Below are 25,807 nucleotides of genomic sequence, written 5' to 3'. Positions count from 1 at the left end.
TTTTTCGGAACCAGGGATTGAACTCAGACCCTTGTGCTTGCCAGGGAAGCGCTTATTCCACTGAGCCATCTCCCCGGCCTCTGGGCAATGTTTTTCTTAGTCATTTTCTTTAAGAATTCCATGAATCCTTCCATACCGAGGAGTTATTTGGTAATTTTTATTAGATAAATATTCATTTTTCTACATTTATAGCATAATTACTTCCCCAAAGACCCATATCCTAATACACCATATTGGGGAATTAAATTTCAACATATGAGTTTTTCTGGGGGAAGAAGAATATTCAGTCTATATGAATGGTTATTCAGTCTATATGAGTGGTTATTTAATACTTATGAAAAAATCGGCGGCATTGTCTTTCCTGAAAAACATACCATGTAATTTGGGAAACCAACAGAATTTCCTTTGCAAACTTTTTGAAATTTAATTTAATTCATAGCAAAAATATTAATAAGTTAAAATATATTATATGCGTGTTCCTTTCCTCCTTCTCCGCTGCTAACTTTATCTGCAGTCCCTACTGTCTGTGACAACCTTTCCACAGGCCCATCTTAGTCTTGTCCTGTTCAACTGCTATTGTTTTTTCCACTCAGCAGTCATTGAGTGGGAAAACAAAATCAGATCCTATTACTCCATCTTGAAATACTCTGATGCCTTCAGATTATTATTTAGTGATATCTGAACTCTCTTTGAGATCCACAAGCCCTAAAGTGGCCTGGTCAATGACCAGCCCACTCTGTATTTCTTTCCTCTCTGCATGTTCTTTGTCCTTCCCAGTCCCCAGTTGTCCTACCCCTACCTTCTGCCTCCTGAGCTTTGTTCTTATTTTCACTTTGGTTGGATGGCCCTTTCCCTGCTCTTTGCATGACGCTTGTCACCTTCGCACTGCCTGAAGCATTTCAAGAGCTGTACAAGTTGCACCCACTGGATTACAGATGTTGGTTCCTGAGGTGGCACCAGGGACCCTGCCTCTGTGATTTGCTCAGGAAGATCTTATGACCTATGGTCAGATATCTTTCGACAGCTGCTTACATGGAGCAGGGCAAGTGTTTGCTTTCTTGGGGAAGATGAGAGAACAGGAAAAAGATTAAAGAAACTCTCCCCTCTTGGGTGTCTTCTATCAACAGGTTTGTCAAATATCTCTTTTGTAAATGCAAATCATTATGCACATGAGTAGAGTGTTAAATCTGAGAAAACAGTCTGGCCTGGAGGAATACCTTAATAAAGTACATTCTTTACTCTATAGATACATGAGTAATTTAAAAAATTGAAGGCAAATATGTATGCAGATTGATTTTCAGGCCAGTGGCTCATAAAGTAGTACAGTATAGCACAATATAATAGATTGAGTCAACCATATAAATGTCAAATCATAAGGTCTTCATCTAAATAACTGAATCCCGATTTTGTGGTATTCCTCCTGTCACAACAGCTAAGCACAGTGTTATTTGGAAAATCTAGAGCTCGTGTGTAAGGCTTGCTTGGTTGGTGGCAAGTGAGATGATAGAGTTTATTACTCCCTGCTTCATTTAGTCTTTACTGTTTTTCAAATGACATCTGTACCTACAAAGACGAGGGCAGTGAGAGGAAGTTAGGCTTGAAAAGGAGAGACTTACAAATTTCTATTAATCCAGTTTTCCTGTACAAGGGCTAATAAAAAAGATGTGCTGTATGTTTCAGTAAAATAAAACAAATGCTACAGTAAAAGACACAGAGCACTGACTTGAGCGTCTTCATGAAACGTGGTCAAAAACCCAGCGAATGCTGCTGTTGACTGTCTTGCAGCGGAAAGCTATGTCTATAAAACACCGCTGTATGTCTCTGTCCACAGTATCTGCCATGGAGGGATTTCTGGCTGAGCCACAACACCAAAATGACCATGGAAGATGCAACCATCTTTAATTGACCAAGAACATCAAGGCAGCCATGACAGCACAGCTAAACACACTCAAGACAGAGGTCATCCGGAGCTGCTTTCAACAGTGGCAAGAGTGATGCGGAAAGTGTGTTTGAAGTAAGGGGGGATGGAAGACAGTGTGTAGCTGTTCTGAAGTGAAATCTTTGCTTAGTCACTGTATTTTGGTATCATAACATTCTTTTTTTAAAAAATCAATTTTATTGAGAGAGAGGTAGCAATGGGACAGCTTCAACACAGGTTAGTAGTACAGTCACAGTAATTAAGACATTGCATATTGTTGTCTTTGTAGTAGTTATTCATAGTACAAGATGCAGACATGATATCTTGTCTAAACACTATTTGTTCAAAACTTTGTTCTCATTGAATTAAGAGAAAGTAGCTGTATATCTATGCTATTTTGTATATATATATTTTTTTTTCCACTGCAAAATGGACCTCATTTATATCCCTCTTTTTTGTTTACTTTTGTCACAGGTGGATATTCCCTTGCCATTCATATATTGTAGGTGCATGAATTCAGCAAAGTAATCCAATATAGTCCAGTAGTCCATAATAGTAGTGGGTTATCTGCATGACTGGCAATGTCAGAAGTTGTTGATTTGAGCCTTTTGCAGCACAGCATATTAATATGGCTTTACTTTTTATGCCTCATTTTTATACTTTTCTGCTGGATGGTTAAGACCAAGATAAAGTCAGACCTATAAAACAAAAAATGTAACTATTGTATTTGACATGGTCAGTCAAATCCCCTCAGGATTTACCTTGAAACCCTGTATGGCAGTTTGTAGACCTTTTGTCAGCCATGTGGATGTGTCACAGCCATTGCTTGACCAATTTGCTCTGAGTGCACCTAAGGAACATCACCTGGAGAGAAAACATTCTCTTGGGATCATAACTTTCAAACCTTGGTGCTTAAAGAAAGATAGTATAAAGGCAGAAACTTTATCATATATTTTAAACTTTAATGTGTTAGACATCATTTTGATTATGCAATATCAATGTTATCTTCATTAGCAACACTGGGAATTGTCAGTTATTCTTTATTCTTATTTATAAAGACTGTAGGCTTTGAAAGTCCCCTGGTTACTGCTACATCTTCTCCATCCTTCTCTACCTTTCCATCTCTTTCTTTTTGTTATTTGTTTGCTACTCTTTAAAAGATAAAAAATAGACAAAGAAGATATAGAGATGCAGATAAATACATGAGCTCAGAACTGGAATAATCAAAGGAAAAGATACTTTCCCTTTGGTTTGTCCTTGCTGTATATAGTGATCTAAATTTAAAAGCTGACTTGGTATAGGCCCAGTGGAATCAAACTGTTAAATTCTAAGTGAATGGAAGGTATTATTATAGCCAAGAAAATATCAAATCTACATTTGTATAATAGAAAAATAAGAACCACACTTATACACCCATTCAGATATGCAAGCAATTCATAGCTCTTTGTGTCTTTTGGGTAAGAGTTTTAGGAGCTAATTGGGTTTCTTGATTTATGGCCAAGGTGTTTTCATTTTGAGTTCCATTGTCAGGGGAGAATAAATAAAATTGGGCATGAAGAATGGCCAGTAGTCTCTCTGAATCTCTAGGATTTAGAAGAGTAATTCACTCTTTCCAGTCTATGTATCAGCAGTCTGACATGCAGAGAGCATAATCATTAGTACTCACAAGAGTTGTTACCAATAGCATGCTATTAATAGATCTGCAGTCCAGGAAAAAAGAATTTTTCTGATTTTCATGGTGTATATGCTTCCAACATGGTCCATTTCAAGCTACCAGTGGTTTATTATTCAGTTGGCAACATTCTTAAATATGCAATTATGAGCTATTTGAGCTGGGAGGATCTGGTTCCAGGACAATACTAGTTCTCTATCACACTTAAATTTCAGAGTGTTTTCTACATCTTAGAATATTTTCTTTGACATCAATTCCTTACTGTGTCAAATTGATGTATGTTTGATCAGTATTTTAAAGAAAACAATATAGAAAACTTGGGGGCATTGTTAAATTTAGGGAGAACCTTATACTCTAGCTCAAAGCTTGCTAAATGGCAGCCCATGGATCAAATCTGGCTTGTGGTCTATTTTTGTGCTTTTATATTTTTAAAGGCTTATGATTTAAAGGCTATCTCAATTTTGAAAACAAGTAAGGGAGGTAAAACTGAAAACGCAATAGTGATGGACGTGCTCATTTTCATAATAGCATTTATAAAAGCCTATAACATGTTGTGTATCTTAGTTCACATGTGTGAATCACTTTCTCATTGTTGGGACAACATACGCATGTTCAGAAGTTAAAGGAAGAGATTTATTTTGGTTCACAATTGGTAGAAATCCCAGCCTGTGGCCAGCTGGCTCCCAGGTAGAGCAGCCTGGCAGAGAGGCAGGGCAGAGTAGGAACAGCTTACGGCCTGGTGGGTAAGAGGCAGTGGGTTGTGACAGAAAAAAGAGATGGAGGGGACACTGCTGCAGGCTATCCCCACCATCCCCATGCGACTCGCCAGGCTTCCCCTCCCAGCTGCACCCAGCTGCAAAGCCAACAGCCAACTAACCCAGCATCTATACCCTTGATGCATTCACCTTCTAAAAGCCTCCCAGATGAATATATGGGCTTTGTGGGCATGCCTAGATATATACCATTATAGTACCCAATAGGGACTACGCTTTTTTTTTGTTTGTTTGTTTTTTGCAGAACCAGGGATTGAACTCAGGCCTTTGCGCTTGCCAGGGAAGTGCTTATTCTACTGAGCCATCTCCCTGGCCCTTATGCTCTTAAACGCAAGAAGCAGAACAGCACAAACAACACACCGAAGTAATTTAGATTAGACTGCATGTTTTTGCTTAGAAGTAATTTCTGTTTTAACCCCTAATCATACATGTTTAATAATTTTGTCAGTATTTGGAATGTATAGGCACAGGGGCCAGGGTTCAATTCCCAGGCCTGCCGTGTTGGCTCCACTCCTGGGGCATGCTGAGACTGTGACTGAGACTGGGCGTGATGGCACGCGCCTGTAATCCCAGCTCTTGGGAGGCTGTAAACAGGAGGATCCCTGCGAGTCCGATCTAGTGGTGAGACCCTGAACACACTTGTAGACCCTTCCCTAAAATACAAAAATAAAGAAATAAATTGAATGTAAAAAGTGAAACATTGGAACTCTCATTCACGGTAGTTTCTGATAACAGTGGTCAAATCTCTCCCTAACAACTCAGCAATTTGTTCTTCATACTTCCCAAGACAAACGAAAACATGAGCACAAATACACTTGTCTAAGAGTAATAGCACAGGTCAATTTGAGAGACCCTGAAGTAGAAACGGCTCAAATGTACATCCACGTAGAAATGAATCTGGAAAACTGTGATTTATTTATATGACAGAAGACTGCTGGGCAATTACAAAGGCTGGACTGCTGTTACCTGCAACAACATACACGAATTTCAAAAAAGTCACCCTGAGGAAGGCATCGCATTCAAAGTGCTGCAAAGAGTAGATTTCCATTTTCTGAGAATGATCAGACAGCACACATGTTAGGGTTTCTAGATCACGCCAGCTTGGCTACCAACACTTCAGTCTTGCTTTTTGCCACCTAAACAGCCATGGATGACACCTCACAGCATTTTTGATTATACTGAATTTTTCATTTAATAAGTCTTTCTAAGTATCCACCAAACATTGTCCTTTTTTGTCTCCAGTCCTTTAATCATATAAGTTATTTTTAGCTTTGGGCTTTCCAAATGAAAGCCAGAATTCACAATAATTTTGTTCTAGAAAAACATCTATACTTAAATAAATGTTAGAAAGCAGTTAACTGTTTGCCTGAGGCCAGGGATGGGGTAAGATTAATTGTAGAGGGACACAAGGATCTGAGGTTATATTATTTGCTATTTTTATTGGAGTGGTGATTATATTAAAACACATTTTAAAAAAAAAAAATCTTGCCAGCTATATACTTAAAATATGAAATTTTCTGATACTCAATAAACCTCAGAAAGCAATAAAATGGATTTCTTAAAAATATAAAGACTAGTCTATAGTTAGATGTAGATATAAAAATTTCCTATCAAACTTAGCTTGTGGTCTGTTCCATACCGACTTAATTAGGGAGCTTACTGAAGCAGGCAACAAAAATTGTTCAGGTGAGCTAATTTCAGTCAGTTTTTACTCCGAAATAATTTGTGGGCAGCTTAGAGACAAAAAAAAAAAATTTAACTGGTCACTGAGCCCTGAGCTAGTTAGCTTAATTTATAATTTTAGGGTCTGGCTATATCAGTAAGATATGCTTCAGTGAGAATGTTTGTTTGTTTATTTTCGGGGCTATGTTATTTTTTTTTAATTTATTCATTGAGAACCTTTAAGGCATCCACTTGATTCAGAGCTGCTCATTGTATTATTACATTACGAGGCTATGAGAATGCACTTAGACACTGAGGAATCTAAATTATGTTTGAAAAGTTATATTCACACAAAAGATAGATGTCACACAATAGTATCAATATTTTAACCTAACGTAAGTTGAAGTCTAGCATGTAGCAGTTTACTAAGTGCTGTAATGAGGTCCTCAAAGCATACTCCATCCAGTTCATCCTTCCAATGGCTTTATCTTCCCCTGCTTACCTGGCGTGCTTCCAGAGGCATAGACAACAAGCCACCCCGGTATTCAAGGCAGAGTCTCTAAACTTCAACATTTTACTTTGAGTTGGGAGTGGTGGCGCACACTGGTAATTCCAGCACTGAGGAGGCTGAGTCAGGAGGATCGCCTTGAGTTTGAGGCCAGCCTGGGCTACGTAGCAAGATCCTGAATCAAGAAGATAGAAGAAGTCCAACTTACTTTGATAAAGTCAGAGGAAAGACTTTTTCTCCCAAAATATTTGGTTAGAATAAAAATGAAGAGACTGGCAATTCTTGCCTCTGGGTAAGGATATAAAAGTAAGGAAAGGAATTAAGAGTAAGAATGTTAGTCTCTCAGTCCTCTACATACCAAGCTTTAGTGCTTGCTTTTTATAAAATGTGCAAAAAATGTGAAATAAAAAAAAATTAATCTAAGACTTGTTTCCCAGAGTTTTAGCCTGAATTCCTTAATTTTTTACTCACAATTTAAAATTCTCTTCTTTCCTTCCTTCCCTCTCTCTATCCCTCCCTCTCTCCTTCCCTCCCTCCTTCCCTCCCTCCTTCCCTCCCTCCTTCCCTCCCTCCTTCCCTCTCTCCTTCCCTCCCTCCTTCTGTCTCTCTCTCTCCTTCCTTCCTTCCTTCCTTCCTTCCTTCCTTCCTTCCTTCCTTCCCTCATCTCAGCACTGGGGATTGAACTCAGGACTTCACACTTGCCAGGCAGGCGCTTTTGCTGCAGAGCTATATCCCCTGTCCCCCAAATTTCCTTTCTATTAAGGTGAAAGCTTCATAGCATACAATGAACTGCCTTAAACTGTATATTTCATAGCAACTTAGTGCAGCCATCACCACTATCTAGTTCTCCTTTTGCATTTCCGTAGTATAATCCTGAGATTCCATAAACTACTTCTATGTCTTCACACTCAGGACAAAACTATGCATATAACTAGAAATGCTTTAGGCTATAGCTTTGGCATTGTGTAACATCTTTACATGGTTAAGACCTGTGAATTGTCCGGGTATCACCAGCATCCTCTCTAGGCTGTTGCATGAAGAAGCCATTCAGGAGTCAGGACAGCTGGAGAGATAGCACAGCAGCATAAACGGCACCTGCCTGGTAAGCACAAGGTCCTGAGTTCGATCCCCGGTAGGACAATCATTTTCAAGATCAGACACTTCCTGGTTACGCAAGTTGCTTTGCTGATATCTACTCAGGTGCTATCACAATTCTTGAGTATGTCATTCCAGGTTGATCACTCAGAGATGATGCTGACTTGTTGGGAAATGAGTAAAAGTGTTTCATTCAATGACAGCATGTCCGGGATTGAGGTATAACTCTTAAGAGTTGTTTGTATCAGCCCTTAAGTAGATCGGGAACAGTGATTTGAAAGTGGTTGCATACTTTCAGGTGCTTTGGAAGCTGGAAATTGTAGACACCTGGACTGTTATATTACTCACAGGCTAGGTTTCTGGCATGATTAAGGCCAGACAAAAGTCTCTTGGGCAGGTTGGATTGCAGACCCAGCTGAGAGTTTGTAATGGCATTCTGATAAGAAAAGAGCAATTGGGAAAATCCTAACTGGGCTCTAAAAGTTCGCAAGATTGTAATCAGTAGCAGCCACCGGTTTATGCTTCCTTGACCCATGACAACTCATCGCATACCCACGTGTGCATACAAAGGACGGGGAAAGAGAACTTGCCCTGTGTAATATAATGTCATTCACTAGTTCTCTGTCTCTGTCTCTGTCTCTGTCTCTCTCTCTCTCTCTCTCTCTCTCTCTCTCTCTCTCTCTCCCTTCCCTCCCTCCCCTCCCTTCCTCCTCTTTCTCTGTCTACACTGTCTCACCACTCTCCTCTCTGTCTCTCTCTCTGCCTCCCTCCCTTCCCTTCTTCCTTCTCTTCTTCTCTCTCCTCTATTTCTTCCCTCTCCTCCTCCTCCTCTCTCTCTCTCCCTCCCTTCCCTTCCTCCTTCTCTTTCTCTCTCTATACTCTCTCCCCACTCTCCTCTGTCTCTCTCTCTGCCTCCCTCCCTTTCCTTCTTCCTTCTCTTCCTCTCTCTCCTCTATTTCTCCCCTCTCCTCTTCTCTCTCTCTCTCTCTCTCTCTCTCTCTCTCTCTCTCTCTCTGAAGATGGACTCCATGTGTTCTCATTGAACTACACCCTCAGATACTTTATAGTTTTTATTTTTAAGACAGAGTTTTCTAAGTGACCTAGACTGGCTTTGAAATTTTTTTTTCAGGCAAAAGGAACTTATTTGGACTACAAGAATTTCCAAGCCCCAAATTTACATCACACAGGTTACTATTTTCCATAGTTGTGATATGCACAACATATATTAAGACGCATACATAAATATCTATCTTTTTTAAAATTAATTTTATTGATAAAGAAATAGCAATGAGACCGTTTCAAAACAGGTTAGTAGGACAATTACAATAATTAATACATTGCATTGCTGTCTTTGTAGTAGTTATTCATAGTACAAGATGCTGACATGATATCTTGTCTAAGCACTATTAGTACAAATATTTCTTTTCATTGAACAAAGAGAATGTAGTTGTATATCTAACCTAACTAATTTGTATATACAGATATATATTTTTTTTCACTACAAAACGGTCCTTCATTTATATCCTCCTTTTTGTTTAGTTTTGTCAGAGGTAGATATTCCATTGTCATTCAAGTATTGTAGGTGCATAAATTCAGCAAAATAATCCAATGTAGTCCAGTAGACCTAATAGTAGTGCATTATCCGCAGGACTGGCAATGTCAGAAGTCATTGACTTCAGCCTTTTACAGCTCAGCATATTAATATGACTTTACGTCTCAGATACAAAAGTTATATTTTCTTTTATATAGGTCTTGCTTTATCTTGCTCTTAGCCATCCAGCATAAAAGTGTAAACACAAGATATAAAACATGTTGATCAAGTAATTGTACTGCTGAGAACTTCAAATGCAGAAGTAATGTGAAATATAGAAAGATACCTCATGCACAAAGGTGTACATACATTGCATTCATATTGTTAGAAATCAACAGGAACAAGAAAAACATATGCATATGATAAAAAAACAAGGTATAAAACGTGGTATTGAGATTATGATCTTACAGAAATTACAGGTATGAGCCATCCTCTCCCACCTTCCCTGGCTCTTTATGGTCAGTATTTTCCAGGGAAAGATGTATCAGTTTTTATAAACTTATCGGGTTCATAAAACAGGATATTTGGGGGGATACTTTTAAGGGAGTAAAAAAAAAAAAAAAAAAGAAAAAGAAAGAGAAGAGAAAAGCTCTTTTATACAAGCAACTCAGTATTCAGACTAGACCACACACCTGTCTCTTTCAAGTTTATTTCAAGAGTGAGTAAGAAAATGACTTTATTATATTGTGGCCTTCAGTCTAAATCTCCCTCTGTGGACCTGCGGCAGGAGCGAGTGAGACTCAGTACACTTCACACACACACACATGTAGGAGCAAGCCTTACTTTCGCGGTGGCAGGATATCTTTACAGTTAAAATAGACCCCAAGAAAATGCATTACTCTCCCAGCTGTAAAAGAAAAAAAAAAACGCATTTCATAATTGCCATACGTGAGAAAAAATCGTTCAGTGCGATGTCTGCTAAACTCCGCGATTTTTTTTTTTTCTTTTTCCTAGTACCACTCTGTTCAGGCTTTAAAAGTCTAATTCAAACAAACTGCCTAAGTAGAAGTGGTCCAGTTTCGTTTTTATAGCGGTGCTCCGCAGCTGTGTCCCATTTAAGGCCGACTGTGCATTCTAATAATTCACTCTAATTAACTAGCCCTTCCTGATAATGGCTGCTCTTGGTGCAATCCACTAAGGAGAGCTTTGAAGTCGGCTCAAGTTACTAGCGGGACCAAGATAACACATTTTGATGCGACTTAGAAGTTTTATCCCCAGACAGCCATCTTCCCGTAATTCATGGGGTTATTGTTCCCTTTTGACATTTTCCTGGAAAAACTTTTAATCTCAGATGTTTTCCTTATCTGCCTACTGTTCTAATCTGCTATCCAGAGAGCATTGTTTCGTGGAATGATCGAGGATTGAACGCAGGGTAGGAGCGGCACACACAGAAGAGAGTTTCAAGCTGCTGCGGAAGGTTCAGTGTTCATAGTCTGCTGTTCTGATGGTCCCTTGATTTTCCTCAGTTTGCAGAATCACCAGGAAGTGCATAAGCTGCCTGAGGAAAAAATTTTCTTTGCCGTTTGCTGCTTCAACAATAAGTTTTGACAGGGCCAGTGAGATAGCTCAGTGGACTAAATGCCTGCTTTGGCAAACACAGGGACCAGGGTCCACATGCCACACCGGCTGTGCCCCAGGGGCACGCTGAGCCGGCCACAGAATCCGGGGATAGTGGCGCACTCCTGTAATCTCAGCGCTGCGAAGGATGAAACGAGGAGGATCACTATGAGTCTGAGCTGCGTAGTGAGACCCTGTACCAAATACACGAATGAAAAAAAAAAAAAGTTTTAAAGGGCGATGATTCAAGAAAATGCTTTTTCATAAGGAAATAGGGAAACTCTAAAGGTCAATATAGGTTTAAGATGGTGCTGTGTTCTAACTGTACTTGACTTCAAGATGCCTGATAGAATAGCGTTTTGTTTTTCAACTGTTTGATTATTATTTCATAGTGAACTTTTCTGTAATGCCGCCCACTAGGAAGCATTTCAAAGCCCTAGATATGTGGATTCTAATCAAGGAGGTTACAGGCTCTAATGATATTTAATTGTTATTCCTCTGTGTTGTAATTCTATACCGGTGAGGAGGTAGAAGAGCAGTAACAGTTATCACCAAGTATAGCATTTCATAACATCTTTGAGCAGACGGAAATAACCTCCTTCAAAAGCATACGGGGCCACTTTGATGTAGGAACCTTGATTGGCTAGAAGTCATTCATCAGTGGAGAGACGGCCAATGTCTTTCTTCAGATATGCATTTGTTCCTATTTCTGTCATTCTTCAGAACGACCTACCTTTTGTCACCACTTTTGGGTCATTATTCTCCATGTTAGAGCAGCTCTCATAGATAGCTCCAGATGGAATGTGACCATACAGTGCCTGAATACTCATGCCCACGTGAACACATTGCTGTGGCTCATGATTCGTGGCTGCACCCAAAGATCCATGTCCCTGAACTGCTTAAATATCATGTAGGAAAGAACTCATCCCCAAAGAAAAGGGTAGAACACACAGAGCTGGCAGTTCATAGGTATAATAAAAGGTTGTATAGCTTGGATATGTATTTTGATATTGGAAAGAAAAATTTTTGATAGATTTTTGCATATTATATAGCCACTTCCACAATCTAAACATAGAAAGATTCTATTCCTGATAGACTGTGCCCCTTCCCTGGTAATTCCAAGCTCATAACATCTGATCCCTGGTATCTTGATAAATGACTAGCTTATGTTTCTCTGGTCTTCTGCCATAGTTAATTTCGGAATATGCATGTGCTATTAAAGAGCAGATTCAGAATCCAAGTGGACTAAACGAACCATGATGATCTTTAGATGTCTTGTTCTTGATGCCCCTGTCTTAGTCACCTTGGGCTAGCATAACAAAGTGACCACCAAACTAGGTACTTTAATCAGCAGAATTTATTTCTCGTGGTTCTGGAGTTGGGGAAGTAGAAGCTTGAGGCAGTAGCAAGGTTGTCATATTGGTGAGGGCTTTCTTTTTCCATTGGTTGGAGCCTTCTCACTGTATCCTCCTTCAGCCAACAGAGAAGGGAAGAAAGAATTCTTTTCCTCATTTTGAAAGGACCCAGACCCCATCAGGGGACCCTGCTCACACTACATCATTGAGCCTTAGCTACCTCCCAAAGATTCTACCTTCAAATATCCATCATCACATTGGAATGAAGGTTCCATCATATTAATCTGGGGTTGGAGGGGGCACAACTCGGTGTAAATTATTATTTTCTTTTTGTATTTTAGGCAAGGGTCTACAGGGCATTCAGGGTCTTACTACTAGATCACACTCATAGTTGTCCTCCTGTTTACAGCCTCCCAAGAGCTAAGATTACAGACACATGATGCCACACCTTGTCTCAATTGCCATCTCAGCATGCCCCAGGGGCAGGCCCAGCACGGCAGGCCCAGGGATCCAGCCCCTGGCCCCTGTGCCAGCTTGGAAGTGCTTTAATCTACTGAGCTATTTACAGCTTTCTAAGAATTTAAGGGAGTATATTACTCAGTTTGATCTGTTGTAGTGAAATATCAGACTTTGGTTTATAAACAGCATAGACTATAGACTTATACACAATAGGTATTTATTTCTAACTTTTCTGGAGGCTGGAAGGGCCTGATAAGATAGAAACATGGTGAGTCCTGGTGGAAGGGTCTCAAGCAGAACATCATCGTATATGTTCCCATGGTTGAATGTTGGCAAGGGAGATCTAGAGCTCCTTAGTGATCTCATTCATAAAACCTTCCTTCTGGTGACATGATTACCATCTGAAGCCACCACCTTCTAATACCATCACATCAACGATTTAAACATACTAATTTTAGAGACATAGATATTCAGTCTATACGAGGAGGGTAAATGTGATTCTATTTGGTCCACCAGGAGAGCTTTTGCAAGTAGAAGAATGTATGCTGTTGAGATTACTATGGTTCCAACATATCCCTGGGATGGCTCTGTAAGGTGGAGAAAGTAAAACAACAGAAGTAGAATTGTTCAGGTCTGCCTGAGACATAGGAAGCAAGTATCAGCTCTGCTTTGTTACCTATGAGCTGGGTAAAGCTTGAGTTGGCATGGAGATTATTTTGTCTACTCTAGCATTGGTGTGTGGAACTGAAGAATAGTTCCTGGAATGTAGGAGGAGATTTTCATAGCTGAGTCAGCTTTGATCTGCCTGGTGACCTGGGGGTCAGAACCTACTCCTAGGAAGCCAAATAAAACAGCAACAAAACCACCCTGCTCTTCAGGAGCCTAGACAGATAGGAGTACAAGAAACCAATTTCATCACAGAAGCCTGTCCTGCTGAGACAGTCAAAGCCAACATCCGTGTCAGGAAAGGTAACCTGGTTCTAAGCATGACAACCCCACACTGTGTATAAGCCAGAGGCAAGAGCATGCACTCCAGTGGGCTCTGGGGCCTCTGTGATAGACCCTCAGGGGTAGAGGCAGAGAAAAATCTTAGGCTGGTTTTGAGGATTCATTGTTGTAGTCTAATTGACACATTTTCTGGAATGTTCTGAATTAGTGAAGAGAGATGTGGGGAAGTAAAAACATTCCTTTTCTAGAGATTTACTATGTGACATCCTAAACACAGGAGCATTATTAATACACATCTTCACATGTAAATTTTGGGACGTGGGCAAAAATAATTTGCTATGAAATTATCTCCAGATGCAAAGGTCAGAATATGGGCAGAATCCAACATGTGTCCTTTGCCAAGAGCTTTACGTACGCATCAGTTTTTCTCTGTGTCTCTCAGTTCAGCTTTTGAATTTTATTTTGGGACATGTGTTACTACATATTTCCATTTCTTGTGGGAAGTTGGCGCATGTGTATAACACATCTTTCAGTATTTATCCCTTTTCCCTTTCCTCTCTCCCCAGTAGGCTAATGTCATGATCCCCTTGCTTGGAGGGAGAGTACTGTTTTGCAGAACATAATATTTATATTCCTTGTGTAGATTGGGTACATGAACATAATGCACCCCAATTTCTTTTATTTTCCTGTATCCCTACTGCATCTCTCTCCTCTTTGTAGCTCTTGATCCTCCTTCCCTTTTATCATTATCTTGAAAATTTTTTTATTAGTATTATTGAGAAAGAAATAGCAATGAGACAGTTTCAAAGCAGATGAGTAGGACAGTTACAATAATTAACACATTGCATATTGTCTTCGTAGTATTCAGAGTACAAGATGAAGACATGATATCTTGCCTAAACACTATTAGTATGAATCTTTCTTCTTACTGAACTAAGAGAAAGTAGCTGTATATCTATTCTATTATATATAATATATCTCTGTATCTATCTATCTATCTATCTATCTATCTATCTATCTATCATCAATCTACCTATCTACACCCTCCTTCCCTTTCACAAAGATCTATCTTCCTAAGTCCTACGATCCACCTTTGACTTTGCTCTTTATTTTTTTCAGGTCTCTCATATAAAAGAAATCATGTGATAGTAGGCTTGTGTGTCTGATTTATTTCATTTTACATTATGGTCTCAATTTACATTCGTTTTTCTACAAATGACTTCCATGTATCTTTCCCTGATGCCAAGCGGTACTCCGTTGTAGGAAAACATATTTTCCTTGCCTGTCGATATGGCTATATCCTGGCTATATCCAGGATTCAGCTTTTAGGAATTCTGCTGCTGCATATATAGGTGTGCAGACATCGCCGCAATACTATGCTCTTCTCTTCCTTAGGAAAATGCCTAGAAGGGAAAGAGATGCCTCCAACGGAACCTCTAGTTTCCGTTTTTGGAGGAATCTTCACAGTGATTTTGCACAAGGGCTGTGCTAATTTTCTATATACCTTTCCAATTTCAGGAAGTGTACTCCTAAAATGAGCACTCCACACTAATCTCCTTAGTGTTTATATTCATTTATACTCCCACCAACAGTGCAGAAATGTTCCCTCTTACCTGTGACCTCTTCAACATTGACTTTTATTGGACTTTTCTGGTGATGGCCATCCTACCTGGGGTGACATGTAATCTCAGTGCTGTTCTACTTTGTACTTCTCTAATCACCAGCAAGGATGAGCATTTCTTTATGTACTTACTGGCTCGTTGTACTTCTGTCAATTGTCTGTTCATTTCACTTGGCATCTTTTAGATTTGGGGGATTCTAAATTTTAGTCGTTTATATATTCTACATATCTTTTCTCTGGCCAAAGAATATCTGAGAGCTTTTCCCCTTCTGTAAGTTGTCTCTTTACCATGTGGGTTGTGTCCCAAGATGTGCAGATTATTTTTTTTAAATTCAGTATGATCTCACTGTTTAGGATTTAAAATTTTTGGGACTATTTCCTGTGTAACTGGGGCTCTATTTACAAAGTCCTTGCCTATGCATGTGACTTCAAGAGTCTATCTATCTATCTATCTATCTATCTATCTATCTATCTATCTATCTATCCCTCTATCTATCTATCTATCTATCTATCTATCTATCTATCTATCTATCTATCTCTATCTCTATCTATCTCTCCTTTTTCATTTATGCATTTGGTACAAGGTCTCACTATGCTGCTTGGACTCATAGTCATCCTTTTCTTTTCATCCTCCCCAGAGCTGGGATTACAGATATGCCACCACACTTGAACTCTGTTGCTAGCTCAGCGTGCTCTGGTAGTGGGGCCAGCACAGCATGGGGACCAGGGATCCAACCCTGGCCCCTGCACTTGCCAAAGCAAGCATTTAGTCTGCTGAGCTATTTCACTGGCCCTTAAGAGTTTACCTATTTTGCCTTCAAGAAGGCTAAATATCCTTTGTGATTTTAGTTTAGTAGGAGAAAGATGTAGGTTTTGGTTTGGTCTTCTGCATGTGGATATGCAGTTTTCCAAATATTATTAATAGAGGAGACCATCTTTCCTTCCGTGAGTGATTTGGGCCCCTTTGTCCATGACCAAATCATTTAATGCATTTGAAGTTATTCCTACATCTTCTGCTCTGGTCTAAGGGTCCTCACGTCTTGTTTTTGTGCCAGTGCCATGCTGTTTCATCATAGTATTTTTGCAATATAACTTCAAGTCCAGGATGGTGATGTTTCCTGTTTTTCTGTTGTTTCCCAGACTTGCTTTTGATACTTTGGGTCTCTTCTGGTTCCACAGGAATTTTAAGACTGTGTGTTTCAGTTACATTAAATCTATACATCAATTTTAGAAATGTGGCTGGCTATTTTGACTATTTTTCTTGTGCCTATTCAGGAGCATTTTCTGATTTCCTCTTCAATTTCCTTTTTCATAGTACTGCTGCTTTTATTGTAGAGATCTTTCAGTTTCTTCAGTTAATTCTTAAGTTCTTATTTTTTCTCTTAGTGCTATTGTGAATGTTCTTTTGTTCCAAATTTCTTTCTTAGTGGAATCATTTGTGTACGAGAAAGCTACTGACTTTTGTGTGTGTGTGGAGTTTGTATTCTGCTCCACTGCTGAATTTGATTATTCAAAGAGCATTTTAGGTGGATTTTTGGAGGCCATTTATGTAGATGATCGTGTCGCTTGCAAATGATGATCATTTGACTTATTTTCCTATTTCATCTCCTTACCTAAATGTTCTTGCTAATGTTTCAATCACTGTCCTGGTCAGGAATGATGGTAGTGGACATTCTTGCCAGGTTCTTGATTTTAAAGTGAAATCTTTCAGTGTGTCCCTCTTAATATGATGTTGGCAATAAGATGGTCATAAATGACTTTTATCAGTTTGAGATAAAGTCTTTCTATATGTATTTTCTTCTGTGCTATTTTATCTGAAAGTATGCTCTATTTTGTTAAAGTTGTTTGCTGTGCCCATTGAGATAATAATATTCTATTCCTGCGATGTACTACATTCATGGCCTTGCATTTATGAAACTAGTCTTGTGTGTATGGATGATTGTTTCAAATTCCTCTTTATTAGATTCTTATTGCTGACATAGAAAATTGCATTAATAATTGCTACGAATAGAACAAATGCATTATGTTGTAATTCTGCATGGCAAGTGTCCCTTAATCAACGTGGCCCAAAACCACTCTTCTCCCGGAGATTCCGGGGAACAGAGTGTTCACTTAAATCTTCCAGAAGTTGCCTGTGCTCCTTAATTCCTGATTCCTTGCTCACATCAGTTAACTACTGCCTTGCTTAGTGCGTCTTCCACTCCACCTGTCCCTTTGCTTCATCTTGACCAGCGTGAGTAAGAAGAAGATCCTTATAATAAATTTCTCAGGGCTGGGGAGATCACTTGGTGGTCTAAGCACCAGCCTGGCAAGCAGAAGGACCTGAGTTCGATCCCCAGTATTGAATGCTGTGCTGGCCCTGAAACCAGGTGTGGTGGACCATACCTGTAATACCAGCACTGAGGAGGCTGAGACAGGAAGGTCATTATGAGTCTGAGCTGTATAGCAATACCCTGTAACCCCACAGAACTGTCCTTAAGTGTGGAGGGAAATGTTTATCACTTCCAGAGATGAGGCTGTGGATATCTTTGGGAGCATTATCTTACTGCCACAGGTTCTGCCATCTTTTCAGTGGGTGCTTTACATTATGTCCGTCCTTGGGAAGCATTATGATTATGGCAAAGCTGCCGGAACTGTGAGGGCTTGACTTGTGTTGCTTATAAGTCACCCAGCTCATGCTATTCTGCTCTGATGTCCAGGACTCACGGAGCCAAGGGATGAACACGTAAAAAAGTCTTCATTTTGTGTAATCTAAAGTCACCTGTGGTGCTTGCATAGGGTTTTCTGGGATATCACTCTGGAACTCACCGTTTTTAGGTAAGATCCTGTTTTTCACAAATTAATATTCTGGACAGCATCTCTGCACATTAAAGCAACCCAAACCACATATATATTCCAACACAACTCATGAAACTGTGAATGTATAATATATAATAAAAGTGTATGTAACAATAATACACCCATCTCCTAAAATATTTAGGGAGGGATTTATCACACTGTTCTCCTCTGTCTACAATTACAACAAAGCCCATAGTTACCGTGTGAAAAAAAAAAATCTTACTTTTTCCTATGTTTTTGGCCTACATTATGGAGCGTGTTAGGTGCCTGGTTTTAATGATTATTTTAATGGTACTTTAAGCCACAGGCTTAAGTTGTTCCTCACTCTTGCCAGGTCTTGCATGTCTTTAATGTTTTGTAAGCCTCGTTTTTCAGACCCTACTGGGTAGAGCCAGAACTTTTTCCTATGAGCTACACAGTGCCAACCAAATCACTGACCTTCAGTAAATAATAGCTGCTTGCATGTGGGCCCGTGATGGGAGATAGAAACCTGACATTGTCCGACCCTTCGTTCCCCGGTGTCCTCGGAGCCTGCTCCTTTTGGCAACTCCTATGGAAACAGAAAGTTCTCTCTTATTAATCACTTTTATAATGACATCAATACCTGTGCCTATTGGGAATGTGCTTCTGCATTGGTTACAGCGCAAGTACTAAATTAAGAAAACGAAGGCATACGGTATGGAAAATCACAGCGTTGAAGATCCCAGATGAAAGATGATAGTAGGTCGTATTTGGACTCCCAAGGAACACACACATACACACACATGCACACACACACACACACACACACACACACACACACATCTACAGCACGCATAGGAGGTACATACACATGTATATATAAATAAGCTATTGAAATTAAAGGTACGATAGATACAGCAGAAGGGAAAGAAACTGAACATAAGGTATAAGCAATGGAGATGAGGAGAAATGATAGGAATAAAAGGAAGGGGAAGATCATGCAAATATATATGCAGAGTAAATGCAATGACTGTACTACTAATTTCCATCCATTTTTTTGAAAGCAGGAGTTGACATTCAAATTTTTTACCTTGACTAACTCTATATGCTAAAATATGTAGTATGAATGGTTATATTGAGGACAGCAATGTGCAATACAGTGCCCATGGTTGACTACCTCTTCTCTCGTTCTTCTACAAGTGTACCATTTCTAATGTCTTGCCAATTATTATTATACACTCTTTAAAATAAATTAAAAAGTAAAAAGGGCAAGGCAAAATTACATTGATAACAATTGTTTGTATTTCAAAGACTGTTTGGGGAAAAAAAAAACTTAACTTTATCTCAAGCAACTAAATCTCTGCTGGTCAGGAGTGATGATAGTGGACAATCTTGTCAGGTTCCTGATTTTAAAGTGAAAGCTTTCAGTTTCTCCGTCTTCATATGACGTCGGCAGTAGGATTATCATAAATGACTTTCATCAGTAATTGCTTCTATGCTTCTGAGATTAAATCTTGACTTGATTTATTAGCTGATCCCCCCCAAGAAACTTTAAAGGCTAACGGCTTCCAATCCAGCAGCCGTTTCACTTACTTCTCTAGTTCTACTATTTTCAAACGCTCGGTGCATCATGGTGAGGAAGTTGTCCATGATGTTGGAAAGCTGTCGCTTTGATGTACAAACTACTGAGGTTCCCTGGGATAAATACTTCCATGGAACAGTAAACTATGACTAAGATTTCTCTCTTTCTTTTTTTTATGTATTAGGACAGGGTCTACAAGGATCTACAGGGTCTCACTACATAGATCAGATTTGTAACGATTCTCCTGTTTTCAGCCTTCCAAGTGCTGGGATTACAGGTGCTCGCCACCGTTCCCAGTCTCAATCTCCATCTCAGTGTGCCCTGGGGGTGGGGCTGGCAGGGCAAAGATTAAGATTTCTGACCCAAACACACTCCAGGGAAGGTCTCAGCAAAGATCTGCTTTACTGTTCCTCCCCTAGCTGTTAGGTATTCGCCTTTTCTTGTCTCTCACTCACCTTATTTCGGTTACTAGACAATGAGCTTCTAGTTTGGACCTCCACATGGAGTTGCTTGTGTGTTCCCAGTTGTATTGAATGTTGCTGAGCTTTCATTTTCGACAGCTCTGATTCCAGGTCTTTAATTCTGAGTTTCATCTGATTTCTCACCAAAGCATTGTCACTCTCGAAACTGCTGTAAGTGTCTGTGAGATGCTAGATGTGTATGCAAAAATAAATTGGCTTGTTTTAATTTTTCCAAGTCTTGCCTTGCTCTTTCTTCCATCTCCTGCAGGTATTGTTCTAGCATTTTCATTTATTGCTAAAATTTCTCAGAGTCAAAAACAATTCTTGCACATTGTCCACTTAAAAATATAGCATGTATCCCCTTTAGAACTTCTTCTATTTTCTTTCTGTGTCACTTGTAGAGGTATAAGAATGGATAAATATGAGTATGCTTGTCATTACCAATTTTTTTCTTTCCCCTATAATCCAATCAAAACTCCTGAGATGTATACTAGTCTAGGACCAGGAAGGTAATACAGTGGTAGAGAGGTTGATTAGCATATGCAAATCTCTGCTTCAACCCCTAGCACCACCCAGGAGAAAGGAGAGAGACAGAAACAGAGACAGAGAGATGGTTTCCCCTCACTTCTCCATTCTCTTTGGGAGAAGGATAAAGTAAAGGATATTTTTACTTGCACTATCTCCTGCTTTCTCCTTCTCCTTTCTCTCTTTCTTCTCTTTTTCTCTTTCATCCTTTTTATTCTTCTACCATATTTTCATCTTCTAGACACTGCCAATTGTTCCCATAGATTACAAAACTTAATCACGACTTTAGTATGAAGGTGTTAAACCCTTGTTGAGCTGGAAAAAAAAAATGTTGGACACTTTTAGAGAAGAAGGAATCTTCCCTGGATTAAAAGATAAAACTTTAATTATGAGTCAAGCGTAGGTCGATCTTGGTTAGGCTCTATATCCCTGCCTGCTCTACTTACTAATTCCTTTATTCATTATTTTAGTTATTCTTTTGTTCAAGGAGTGTATACTTAGCAATCTTTTTGGGGATTATGTTGGTTGGTTAGACACAAGGAATCAGATATAGTAGCTATGCTCAGAGAAGTATGTATGGTGTGCTTATATGCATTTTTGTGTATTGTAGGGCTGAACAAACAAGTTTGCTATCCCATTTACTGCTTGCTCGGAAACATTGTAGAGGTAGCCAGAAAGTATCGTGAAGTTCTAACCAAGCGTTGCACCAATAATCAAGTCAGGATTCACAAGGAAGCAGCATCAGCTGTGTTTTGCAGGGAAATCCAAGTTCATGAGTGGAACAGACAGGAAGAGCTGTCATAGCTGAACATCTTCTCCTTGAGCAGTGGGAGGAAGTATAGGTTGGCAGGGACACAGGCATGACCTGAGAGTAGGAGGAAATGACAGCAGAGGGTTAGCCGTAGAGGTGAGAGGGTCGGTTTTTTGGCTACAATGGATAAGGCGTTAATGGACAGGTTAAAGGTCTCCTGACTTTTTTAAGGAAAAATGCATCAGCCATTTTTTTATATGTTTGATGAACAATTATTTATGATGTACATTTATGATGTACATTTTATTATCATGCCTCTTGGAAAATAACAGAGGAGAGATTATCAACATGAATCAGATATTCAGGAAATACAGTTTTTCATTGAGAACATCATATATATATATATGGCAAAATGACCAGGAAATTATATGGAAAGATGATCTAATATAAATATTATGCACATGTGTTGCAGAGACATGCACAGGGGAGATGTATGTGGGACAGGAAAGAGCAAGAGGTAAAAAGAAAAAGCCACAGATACATTAGCTTCCTTCTTACTGAGAATTACATTCCTCCAAGAACAGGACTGAACATCAAGTATGAAATATTTGTAGGAAATATTTGTTTCGTTGCAGCAAACAAGAATCATGCTTATGACTTTATGTGCAGGTTGATAGGATCTCTATTCTCCATTTTGCCATTAATTGAGATTCCTGGGTGGAATTAACCTGAGGTCATCATCCCTAGAAATGAGCAAAGTCTCCCTTAGGCAGATCAGCAGAGGTTTATGTCATGCGCTTCAGGTCCCCGGAGAATACTAAGAGGCCAACAGGGATTTTGGATGTGATGAAGGCAAAGATAGGAGGCACTGAGCCAACGTGAGCATTTCATTGACAGCTTTTGCTTTCCACTTGGAAAAGCCTCCTAAACGCTATCCTGCTGATGCGGTCTTTAAACATAAATATCACAGGGCCAGCCAGAGAGCTCAGTGGACTAAAGCACTTGCTTTGGCAAGTGCAGGGTCCAGGGTTCGATCCTTAGGGTGCCGTGTTGGCCCTGCCTCCAGGGCATGCTGAGATGGCGACTGAGACTGGGGGTGGTGGTGTGTACTTGTAATCCCAGCACTTGAGAGGCTGAAAAATAGGAGAAACACTATGAGTCCAATCTACATAGTGAGACCCTGTAGACTCTGTGCTAAAATACAAGAAAAACAAAAACAAAGCAAGTATAAGTATCATAAAGTCTCTGGCTGAACTTTTTTTTTTTTTTTTTGATTGCTAAAATATGCTAACTCTGAGGCTCTAGCCCTTAACATCAGCTCTATAGGAGTATTTCCATTTTACTGTTCAAAGTTCTCTCCACAGCCCCAAAGGATACCAAGGGTGTGCTTACTGATGCACATAAATTATCTTAAAGCTGGAGTGCTTTTGATCTTGTGTTGTCAGAAAGCCAGAGTCCCTGAAATGATTCGTGAAAGACTACTCAGGCAGGTGTGAACACGCAGTGACACAGAGAGAAAGCAATTGCAAAGACTTTCTTTATGCCTTTCTATTTATTTATTTTTTTTTATGAAGGGCACTTCAAAACATCACCCGTTTTATTATGGATGAAGCGCAAGACACTGAATCTTTTACATCTGCTTCTCTTTTCCTAAGAGAAAGGTGAAAGATTTGAGCTGTGTATGAGCTGTTAGATACTTAATAATCGAAACTGTAGCAGAAAGGCTGTGTCCAGGGATGACTGTGTACACATGGAGGCAGATAGGTAGAGTTGATGATCCCCAACAAACTTCATTACTTTGTAAGCACTAGAACTTGCCTTTCCAATTTTGTTCACTCATGGGGCTTGCTGGAAGATTGTATTAGAGTTATGACATAGTAAAAATTCTTGTAAGGCTATTAGTGAGCTTAATACTTAACTAAGCTGCCATAACATTTTGAAGATTATTAATTTTTTTAAAATTTTATTTATTTATTTATTTATTTATTTATGTGTGTGTGTGTGTGTGTGTGTGTGTGTGTGTGGCCAGCTCAGCCCACCAGGGGGCGGGGCCGGCTGGCATGTGGTGCTGGGGGATTGAACCGCGGTCCCTGTGTTTGCCAAGCTTGTTCCAAGTAGGTGCTTTAGACCACTGAACCATCTCACCAGCCCCCAGATTATTAATTTTTAATGCATATGATCAACATGGAAATATTAGATTACCTAAATGGAGTAGAAGGCACTAAGGTAGGAAGAATCAGAATGTGAGTATCACTAAAGATTAGCAATCCGCTTTTTTCCTTTACTCAAAAAGAAAGGGTAACGTCCTAATTTTTTAACTTTTTGTATTTGTTAAAGAGAATAAAAATAAGGTTAAACAGCATTAGAATTAATGCAGAATTTCATTTAAAAAATGATAGGAATTCAATAGTGATTGTTTTATTGAATATTGTTCTCTTCAAATTATTTGTTCAGATTACAAGGTACAAGCATGCAAAATTGGTCCAAACCACATAACATGGATTGGAGGTATGGCAGGTTTTGTTTAGAATCCCAATAAAAACTCCTGGGTTCACATTCTCTGGTAATGTAGCGTCACTTTATCCTGTGCTGTGGGCAATCGTGGTGGCACCTCGTTCTCAACAGGGAAAGCCCCAGTGGTTGTCATCTCACTGACTCTGTTGCTGCACCCAGCAGGAGTTCTTAGAAATAGAGCAAAACCTGGAATGGGAGGGCCTGACTCATGTGGTTCGTATTTCTGCTCTCCCCAAGATTCTAATTCTATGGTTTGAGCGTACATATGTCCGACTTTTCTTTCCGTAGCGGCATGCTCTTAAAACTTAAATGGGTTCCCCAAATGTAGATGAAACAAGGCGAATCCATTGTAAGTTAACGATATCTTCACCCAAGGGGTTGCCTGACATTTGTGCGGAGCTGAAGGTTTAGGGTTTTCATAACCAGTGATGAATGCCAGAGAATCAGACCATTCTCCCAGCCTCTCCTACAGTTCTTATGCCTGCACGAGAATAAAAGGAAAAATGGTTTTGCAACTTTATTTCTGTAGAAGCAGAAATAAAATCACATGATCCTCTGAGCCTTTAGCAGAAAAACAGTGAAGAAATGCTAGAGGGTGGAAGAACTTCAAAAATTATGTCTCTGTCTCTGTTACTGTCAACCTCTATCATGTTCTCTCTCTCTGTCTCTCTCTCTGTCTCTCTCTCTCTCTCACACAAACAAACGCAGATACACACACACACACACACACACACACACACACACACACGCACGCACACACATGCAATGCTTTGCTTCCAGCACCCTGGTTTTGAAACCTGACTTAGGTAAGCAAGTGGAGGTAACGCCTTGTAGGTGATGCATAGAATAGAGAAGAAAACCTAAGGTCAGATATCTTGGTACACATCAAAAGGGGTTGGGTAAGACAACTTGGGTTAATTTTGTGTCCTTAGCTTGTTTTATTACTTTTAACAATTACATGTGATAATTAGGTAAGACACCAAGCAACCAAATAAATACTCAGCTAATTTTTGCTTCCATCTGGAAAATTGGGGAAAAAGCCATGACCTTTTGAGTTGAATAATTATTTGTGCATCTCTATAGTTCTTATTACATTAATGTCCTTATTCCTTTACCAGCTTTATTAGCTGAACTTAAACCAAAAGTTTCCAAAAACTGCAACTTGTCGCCTCTTTCCACACCCCTTCTGATTCATATGACCCACCAATGAAGTTTAAGAACATGTCTGTAGTTAATTTTAGTGATAAAGACTTGAAACAATATTATGCTGGACTTACTTCCGTATTATTTTTTCTTGTGGTAGTTCAGTATTTATGCACCATTTCCCAGGATGAGGTGGGATTCTACAATGACAGGAGTCAAACTTTTATTTTCTTTGCCTTGATATAGTCAGAAGTTGAAACTGAGAAGCTCCAGCATTATTCTGAATGAAAAAAAAAATGAATTAATATTGCTGAAGCTTGCAAAGCTTTCAAAGTATCACCAGGGAAATTGCCAAATACATCACCTTGTTCAATGAATGCATAGCATAACAGTAGGAGATGGAAAGTGAAATATTTTAAAAATATGAGAAAGAAAACAGTAAGTGTGTAGGCCAGGAAGAGGTTTGTTAATTGATCTGAAAGGAAGGAAGAAGGAAAGTCTAAGCAAAAGACTAAATAAAATGTTTTTGGATATTGTCCAGGCATCTATTTCCTGGATCACTTTAGGAGATAATTTTGTGTCATGTCATATGCACACCCATATTCTTCTCTCTTTGTTCTGTCTCAGTTCCTAGCCATAGTTTGTATTTCTACGTTGGGTAAATCACTGGTTCCAACGATAGTGCACATTCATAAAGTAGGATGAAGTCATTCAGTTGGCTCATATTTATTACCATTCTCTTTCCTCAGAGCTTCAGAGGACTGTGTGTCTTGAACAAGAGTGCATATAATGTGTGCGTATCACTTCTAGGCAGAAGCTTTATGGACTCAATATACCAGACTTCCTTCCTGCGTCTGGAGCATCTTGTAGCAC

This window comes from Octodon degus, unplaced genomic scaffold (genome assembly GCF_000260255.1).
Source record: "Octodon degus isolate 3935 unplaced genomic scaffold, OctDeg1.0 scaffold00033, whole genome shotgun sequence".
In the NCBI taxonomy this organism is placed as follows: Eukaryota; Metazoa; Chordata; class Mammalia; order Rodentia; family Octodontidae; genus Octodon; species Octodon degus.
The sequence above is the reverse complement of the archived record's forward strand: the minus strand, read 5'-3'. Positions refer to the sequence as shown.